The 9,481-nt window shown below is 44.9% G+C and overlaps 1 protein-coding gene across 6 annotated transcripts in view; it reads left to right on the top strand.

Annotated features, from left to right (window-relative positions):
• The window catches only part of LOC107262848 (glutamate-gated chloride channel), an 83,682-nt gene that overhangs the window by 38,472 nt on the left and 35,729 nt on the right, over positions 1 to 9,481 (top strand). The gene's annotated exons all lie outside the window — the stretch shown is intronic.

Genomic DNA, 9,481 nt, shown 5'->3' on the forward strand with positions numbered 1-9,481 from the left:
CCCCCTGTTTCTTCAACTTCTCGCCCCCTTTCTTTTCCTCGATCTATTTTTCTCTTTCTTTACATTCTGCACAAGACCTAAGTCTACCAGCAGGTAGAGCTACATCCTGCCGTTTCGTAGATACACTCTGTACGATCCAATACTGTTTCCACCATAAGGATATTCGGTTGGCGCTTATCACCGTCTGTCAGGTTTCTCGGGGATTCAGGTAGCTGGTTACCACCTGGTTATGAACCGACTATTAAATAGCACACGTGAGCTCGTACGTATAGAGAATATTTTGCGGTTGAATTAATTTAAGGAAATACCGAGATAACCGGTTTCCCAACCGGCACCCCCCTTATGCGGTACATTATACGGTATAAGTGATACATATCTGATACTACGTTACACGTATGGTGCTGATACGTAATAAGTCCAGCATCCGTCTTTCGCTGTACAAGCAAACGCAAACGCAAGCAGAAACCTTTCTCGCGAAGAGGCCCCCCGAATCAGCTTATACGCGGGGGCAGTCAAAAGTCCCAGCCCGATAACGAAATTACCATCCTCATATTCACAACGATCCATCAGGGTCTCCGAGCGATAAGTCCTGCGCGGGGATGAATTCACTGACCCGTTTTCCTGGTCGACGGGCGTCCTTATAAGACGCCGTGTGCAATTAAATGGGAAACGCGTCGACGACGTTGCCAAGCTCAATTGCTGGCGTAGCAGAGATCTCTTTGCGGTGAGCGTCGCGACGCATCGGTTAACCGGGACTTCCGCTAGGGCACTTCTCGCAATTACGTCGCGATGATAATGCGAAATTTGCCCGCGGTGGACGCCGTTGCGTTTGTTCCACGTGAGAGAGAGAGAGAGAGAGAGAGAGAGAGAGAGAGAGAGAGAGAGGCGGAGGACGAGGAGGAGTGCCAAGGAGAAGCTTCCTTCAAAAATTTTCGAATTCTTCAAATTCTCGGGGGTGGCCGATGTAGAGTAAGGGTGACACTGTGCTTCTCCATCCCTACGCTAATAAATTCACTGGGCCAATCAAGATAAGGTCTGATCTTTATTCGATGTGTCTGCTCCCAAAAGTTCCAGATTCCATTGGCTCCTGCGTTGCGGAAGGGTGACACTGTGCGTTTTCCCTCTTCCTGCCGGGGGTAAAATTTATCGGGGGTTAAAATCGCGCAAGTCGGCTGCCATCGTCCCAAGTGACAGGAAATAACGAGACACGCATTTTCTTTTATCAGTCATCCTTACGTCAAATTGTATTTTTTTTTTTCCTTACTTTCCATTCACTCTTCTCGTTTATTATTCGTCTTTATTTCGTTCTCCCGTGCCTCTTCCCTCATCTCTCTCGCTCTCTTTGCTTTTCTTCGCTCTACCTTACTCCCTCCCTGTTTTTCCTTTCTCTTCAAATTAAGCCATACAAGTGGAGATAATAATACAAGAGTTTATGCAGACTCGCGTACCTCCTCCAAGATGAAAGGCTAATGGCGCACGAAGGCCGCGGACTTGGGGAAATTAGATAAGTCCACTTGATCTGCGGGAAGGCAAAAAAAGAAAAGCCTGACAAATAGAAGAAAATACACTTGAGCGGGTCGCTCGTTGAAAATACGTCGTATTCGCGTGGGGGAAAACCTCGTGCCTCTTGGATTTTCAATGGCGGAGGAACATCAGGAATTCTCCCTGTAGCTCTGGATCGTCCCAGGACCTTTTCTTAGCTTCGCGAAATTAGATCGGAGGAATCGATCTGTCCCGTGAACACCCACATACTCAATTCTGTAGACGGAATACATATGTACCTCTATATGTACGTATGCCGATGACCAAGAACGCTTTTCACCGTTTCTATGAAAATACCGACAGTTCCGCCCAGAAGTCGCGGATATAAGAATATCGACTAGAAGGAGGTTTACGCATCCGCGAGCACAGAAACGATAAGCCTTTTCTTCCGGAGACACGAATATCCAGAATGAAAAGTAGTAGGAAAGTAAATAAAGAAAAGTCGCTCTCGTTGCTGCTTGGCAAGTTATCAAATTTCGAAAAAGAAATCAGCACGTTGATAACAGCCTTATCGAGGAACGGCATTCGCTTAAAAAAGATTGACACTCGAGTTCGCGTCGATGAAAGAGAAAAAAAAGTGAATTGCGAGATGAGAAGGATAACGATACCGATAACAGCCTAGAAAAGGACGAAAGGTCAGAGGTCATGCTTGTACGAGAAGTACGACATAAAGTGGAGGTGTATACCTAGTAGTTGGTCCGGCAGCCACATGCGACGGGTCACTAATAGGCATTAGCTGGAAAGTGTAATGGATATCGTTATAGGGTGGGTGGGTATAGATAGTAGATGGTTAAGGGTAGTGATGTAGTATAGGGGTAGGTGGCACGATCGAAGGTCACGTGGGGGAAAAAAAAAAAAAAAAGAAATTTAAACCACGGCCCACGAGGAATATTGAATTATTGGTCGAGGTATAGGATATAACCAGGAGGGTGGTAACCAGTGAAATAGGGGTTGGTATGGAGTCTCCACACGAGGTATGAAATACCGTGCATATGACGTCACGGGGGCCTCCAGGCACGATACGCTCGTGTAATACACTTATGTGCAGATAACCTCTAGCCGTTCCCCCCTCCTCCCCCCGCAAACCCACCCCCTCGCTCCCACTGAACCAAGGATCGACGCGTACGGGTACCGTATGCATCGTATTCCTGTATTACTCTTGCGGACCAGGGAGTCTGCAGATGAAAGCTTAACCATCCCTAGTGCAGCTACTTGCACAGCATGTGCATAATGCAGTCAAACGGCGAATTTGACGTTGCGGGGGAAATCGATTATTAACCCTAGCCCAAACCTAGCCCGACGTAAACCTAAGGCCAAACCCTGTCGTATGCCAAAGGCAGAGGGAATTCGTTAAGCGAATACGGAAGCCATTATGAAAATTCATTGGATTTCAGATGAGCCTGGGATATATTGACATTGTCAGTCGGGATCGGCGGATCACGCGATTGCCCGTCGCGAATGGGGTCAAAGGGTGAAATCCATGGCAATTTTTTTTTTCTATTGAAATTTTCGTATTTGACTTTTTTTTTTCTTGTCAATACGCGTCATCGTCGACTTGTTGTTTATGTTTATTGCGTATACGGGGTGTATGGTTAAGAGCGTATTGCGCACTGTGACGTTCCTATCGTGGAAGATTTATCGTGGTTTATGGTAGATATAAAAGAGGATGTTGGCTCTATCGGCTATCAGTATGAACGCGAACGACGTAACGGCCGGCTTAATTACTGGAAGATTAATTGGAGCGGTGAGTGAGGGTGGTCGATCGGTCGGCGGAGTGGCTCGCGTGTTTGTTTCCATCGCCAAAGTAAAATGTAGATTGGAGGATAGCGCACGAGTGGACGGTTAGAGTGGTACTGGCTTGATATAAAGTCACTGGTGGCTATACGAGCGGGAATTTTACTGCGCTAACGTGACCAGATGGGGATCGATCCTGGCAATCCAAGTTCAATTGGTATTCTGGTCCACGGACGGACTCCAAGACATATGTGGCATGTATGTATATCAGTTAGATTAGATAAGGTACGGAAGCGCGTGCGGGATAAAATAAAATTGGATGATCCAATAAAAAATGAATAAACGCTCGGAATTAAGAAGGACGGATGGATGGGCGATGAAAGTGAGACCACGGGAAAGGCGGACGGGAGGGACGAAGAAGGTAATTCGGTCGTTCGCTTCGTGAAAATATGTGAAGATTTCGCATGAAAGACCACTTTACCCTCGTGATACCCGCGGTGTACCAACCTAGATAGGGCTTAGGCGAAAAGAACATCAAACGCTCTTTCAGAAAATTGCACGGGCAAACCAGAGGCCAGAGGCCCAAGGGAGGGTCCATGGAGGAGAGACGCCGGAGCTTCTTCCTCTCAGCTGCCTTATCTGTGTATCAATGCAATCAAGCGTCGGTGCTACTTAAGGCCTTTCGCCTTGCCGATTATATCATTAAGGTCAGCTTACGTATTCTGGGCTAGACGACGACGGCCTTTTTGATATATCTATATGTGTTTGCATACCTGTGGCTACATACCCCTGGTCTATTTTCGATACGAGCGTGTTGCCAATCTCCGTTAATTCATGGATTTGATCTATTTTACGGAAATGGGATTTCAAACTGGTCCACACTCTGGATTCACTTATTTATTTGACGTGTGTTACGGCGATATGCATCATGATGGTTGGGTTGGCACGTCTGAAATAGAGGGCAGGGTATCGAGGATTTGAGAGGGGTGGTAGGACGCGTATCTATGGATCTGATCTATACTCTGGACTGGACTCCAGCCTCCTGATGGGATACGGGTTCGCGAGGGACGGTCTGGTTAATATCGGTCCTGGTCAAGTAAGTTTCGCAATATCGCGAATAACCGAGTTGATTTCCATCTGGAATTTTCAATTTTCGTCACGAGTTCGAAAGTTTCACACCGAGGCTCTCACCTTTGCCTTGGGGGGTTGGTCTCGGGAGAATCGTTCTGTCCTCCTTTAGACGCCAACACGGGAAAGTGCAGTCGGTTACTGAAGGCGCCTTAAGGGTATTTTAGATATTTCCCTCAAGCATTGAATTTTACTTTTTTTCTTTTTTATCACGAAAATTCAATTTTATCCCCCTTCGTATACCGTATATAATTTTGGATACTTTGTCATTTCTCGTACTATCACTCCGAGATTCAATAAATGAAATGGGGTTATAATCAAAGGATTCTGATGAGAAGAAAGTTTTTCGATTTTTTTCAATACGCGACTAATTAGGAAATCAGCTTACTGTTAGTCAGGTCTACACTTCCTAAAGGTTTACGGGTACTTTATTAAACTTTTTTTTTAATCGAATGGGCATTTGAGTATCTAGCATTCGCATTCTAACACAGCCTAACGATTTACAAGCCCATCATAGAAGTGGTTTGTCCGTGGTCCGACTGGCTCTTCTCGATCGCTGGTCGACGATTCTTTTCTTGTCCAAAACACCATCATGACTTTGTATAGCTCATTATAGCTCTGCGTGGCTTATCGAAACATTGAAGTTCTAACCAAAATTGACTTAAATCATCGTAGCACGAATTTTAGAAATTTTTTCGAAATATCTTAATTCGTTAATATTTGGATTGGAATATATTTTTTTTAGGAACATTTCATGAATCAAACAAGAACATTATATCCTGCCAAGAAAATAATGAATCGAATGAAAGAAATAAAAGTTATAAAGAAAATTAATAAAAATATTTTTAAAAAGCTAGAAACCAATATGAATTTTTTTAAATATTCATCAAATGTCCATTCGTTCAAATATTTTCGATAAAGCGACCGGATCATAGACATATAGGAACAGACCAGGCGAAAGATAGGCTGAGGCGTAAGTGCTGCAACAGCGGGATAGAAAAGGAACACTGCATAGGAGGTCCTTCTGTCCTTGTCTAATCGCAATAGCCACAATAATTCAAAAATTTCATCGAACTGGGCTGAGTGCGTCTATTACGTGTAGTTAGCACTCGCGCATGCGCGGTCGGACAAAGATAGAGACGGACAATATGCTGTTGTCTCTTTTTATTCCGCTGTTGCTTTATCCGCCCACTCCCCTGATCTATTCTTATACATCTATGGTCCGGACACGCTTCCTACACGTTAGAGCTCCTACTTATGGAATAGACACGAAACGACGTGGGACTATGAGATAGATTGGCACCCACGTTCTCAGGGTTCTCGGACGAGTCGAGACGGACCTGAAATCCATTACCAGGACCGTAACGCGGGGCTTATGGGCCCTCGTAATTTTCTTCACGGCTGATAGACTTTTCCTCACGTACCTTATCCTCACGCCCATAAAAGAAGGCCAGGCGTCGCACACATGAAAAACGGCCTAACCCATTGGCTACTAAATGGAAAAAAAAAAAAGAAATCGACGGCGGATCTTACCCGAAATTGGAGAATCTCCGTCGAATAAAGGGAGGGAAGCTTGATCGAATCTTCGGTACAGCCAAGGCTTGTACTGTATACGAGAAACCGAACGATCTCCTGGCAAAGTCTACCATGTACCGTTAAAGGGTACTCTACAACTTTTCTCGTCAGATAGTTTCTCTTAACAGGTATACACTGTGTACCTATAGTTCACTACGGTACGATACTACACGTCAAAGGATACCTTTTAAAACATCTGAATTCCATATATACGAACCTTCTACGAAGATTCAATTTAACCTTGTACAGCTTCCGGTATCTTATTTTGCCACTTTCAAGCCCCTTTATCGATACATCACTCTACCGGCCAATGGTACATCTCTAGTTTTATTACTCAAAATGGTTACCTCGTGGCAATTGCAATGGCAGACAGAATTCACGTTTTCTTCGAATTCACAAGGGAACATAATCGCGACGCTCTTTAGTCGCGACGACATCCCGAGGAGTAACGATGGTTATGGTATTAGGGACGAAGGAGCGGGGTGGCGGAGGAGAAGGTGTACACTAGAGAAATTAGAAACTTGATCACGGTACACGCGAGAAATTTTTTTTCTCTTCCCTACGCTTCACGTATGTAAAGGTACGTGTATATGCGAAAGGGTTATTGGTAAGCATATTACTTTTTTTTATCTTTATCGAACTGACTGGGTCTACGGTTAAAGAAAAAACGTGTCGGATCGTCGAGAAATTTTTATTGTGAAAAATACAGAAAAGTTCTTTCTTTCTCCTGGATGCTGGATACTTTGTGTATGGGTGAGTAGGGGAGGGAAAAAAAAAAGATAAATTGTAAATTTAACGGAGGTTAATATTATGCGGGATGGAGGTCACGTGGCTGCATATGGTATGGATAGACTATATAACCGGTACGACGTAACTCGGCGATATATGGAGAGAGTCGTGAAAATGCGTCTTTTGTGAGAAAATCAGATATAGCTTGTGTTATATTACATAAAGGGAGAATGGCGATATACTTTGCGCGATGTGTAAACATGACGCAACTGCAGAGCAGAGAAATTCCAATTTATAATTGTGATTACATTTAACGTTGGATCCTCGTTTCGCACTGAATACGTTGAATAATAATGCGAATGGAAACGGCGCTCTCGACACGAACGTTTGCTTTTCGGATCAGTTATCGTGATGATCCCTTTTTTTAACTCATTCTATATACATAATATTTCATTCTTTTTTTTCGAAACGCCATACAGATATTATACCGCTCAAACAGTGGTACGTTTTAAAATCCGCTACGAGCTTTGACTCTTTCCCATATCGATTTCCATGTACGGTACGGGTATGTACATGTGTTGAACGGACGCGAAATCGTGAAGGGAATTTCGATTATACCACAAGGGGTCTATCGGGACTGGAGAATTGGAAAAATTCCAATATGCCAGAAAGAAAGTTGAGGAAAGTACGAAAAAATGTAATATATAAGCTCCTTGAGCAATCGGTTACAAAATATTTTGAAAATATAAAAGAAAAAACCGATATGGATCACCATTGTATCGCTTTACGTTAAAACGTGAAATACAAATGTATAAACCAGACTTAAATCGCACGAGAATTTGCACTCGTGCAAAGTGCAATTGGCTCAAAGGAAACGTCGGTTATCGCCGGCGATTTCCTGGGATCCTCTAGGTTTTTTACGAGGAGACGTTAGGTCCCTGAGAAAATCCAAGTTAAAAGCGTCGAAGATGAGCCGCCGTGGCACCGCTAGATCGTTGCGCTTTAAGAGGCCATTCGTCGCCCGTTACGTGTAAGATTGAGGGTTCCTTTCTATGATAACTACCTAACCCTCGGCACAGGTTCTTGGGCCAGGAAATAACCACATGCCGAAAAGAGTATGACACCCACGAGCATAGATTCGCTTACGTGGGTCGCATCCCTTAGACACCTGAAACATCACCCTCTTAGACAGGGGTAGCATGCCCTGAAGCACGCATATGTCACAAATATATATATACATACACAAAGAAGGGTACGTAGAAGCACCGGAAGAGCTTGGGCACACCCTTGGACGTCATTTTACACATGTCGCAAGTGCACGCAAAGCTTGAAAAAAAAAAGAGAGAGAGAAAGTGACGTCAGCATCCCTCGAGTCAAGAAAAAGGAAAGAAGGAAAAAGAAAGAGTCAAGTATTAACCCCCGGAAAGAAAAAGAGATACACACATAGGAATTCCAGTAAGTGAATGGAGAGACGGAGACCAAGGGTAGTGAAAGTATGTAAGGGTGGTTTGAAGAAGCCAGAAGAACTGCGCCGGGGGGTAGGCGGTACAAAGAAAGACTGCAGGAGGATCTAAAAGGTCGTGGAGGGCCGAGGTCACGACTAAGGGTGACAGTGGCAGTAGTAAAGGTCTAGGGGAGGGTTGGACTGGCGACACCCTCTGGCAGGAACTATCACTCGGCGAACCCACCGCTGATACACTTCAACCCCGCCGCTCCCCACGGTTTGCATCAAACGACCACGACGACCGACTGACCCATTTTCTTTATAAACAGGTGGATGGGTTGCGGTAGGTCAGCAGCGACGAAGGGTTTCGCAGCGACAAGAACCACCCGGTGGAGGATATATTAGGGGTTGTAGACGAGAGAAAGTAGCAAAGCAGGGGGGGGGGGGGAAAAAATTTTGGTCAGCAGCGACGAAGGGTTTCGCAGCGACAAGAACCACCCGGTGGAGGATATATTAGGGGTTGTAGACGAGAGAAAGTAGCAAAGCGGGGGGGGGGGGAAACAATTTTCACTGAAAACCTACATATAAGGATATAAGGTAATTCCGTGATAACTTTCAGACTGAAAGAAAATTTTACTTAACCACCCCAGTATAAAATTTGGAATTTTCAAATAGACTGTCAGTGACGTGACCGGTTCAAAGGTCAATGGGTCCTATTCAAATCATAGGATGTGCTCGTTAACGGGAAAGCCCGTGCGTCAAAGTTCACGTGGAATCCTGACATCATCGTTCCGTTCGTTACGTCATTCGAGAAGGTACATAATGCATCCGTACACGTACCCCTATAGTATCGAACGAGGACCGACTGGCGTCGTAGGGGATTCGACGTGATCGGAGTAACTCGTGGGACCGGACGATGCCCAAAGGGATTCGATCCACGTCAATTCGCGTCGCATTACGAACGCTCGCGAACGGCCTCCCGCTATAAATCTTTAAGGGACAAACGCGTAGAGGCCGATGCTCGCGCACGCTTACGTGTTACGGCTGCGGGCTACGCTTAGCGAATGCATAACGGATACCGCATTGTTTCACGTCTATGGTCACAGTAACGAGTTTTCCTTGTTGGATAATTTTCCAATTTCTTTTTTTAATTTCTTCACACGGATATGTCCAAAGAAGAGACACAATGCAGGGAAAAGGGTGGAGCGGGGTCAACGTCAAATCAGAAGGGTCGTGAGCCTACATTAGGTGCCATCCGGCTTGCTAATGGCTGAGGAACATCTTGTCACGTGTTCAGCGGAGTTTCTGTACTCGATTGGGTGGTAACGG

This window comes from Cephus cinctus, unplaced genomic scaffold (assembly GCF_000341935.2).
Source record: "Cephus cinctus unplaced genomic scaffold, Ccin1 Ccin1_scaffold0129, whole genome shotgun sequence".
NCBI lineage: Eukaryota > Metazoa > Arthropoda > Insecta > Hymenoptera > Cephidae > Cephus > Cephus cinctus.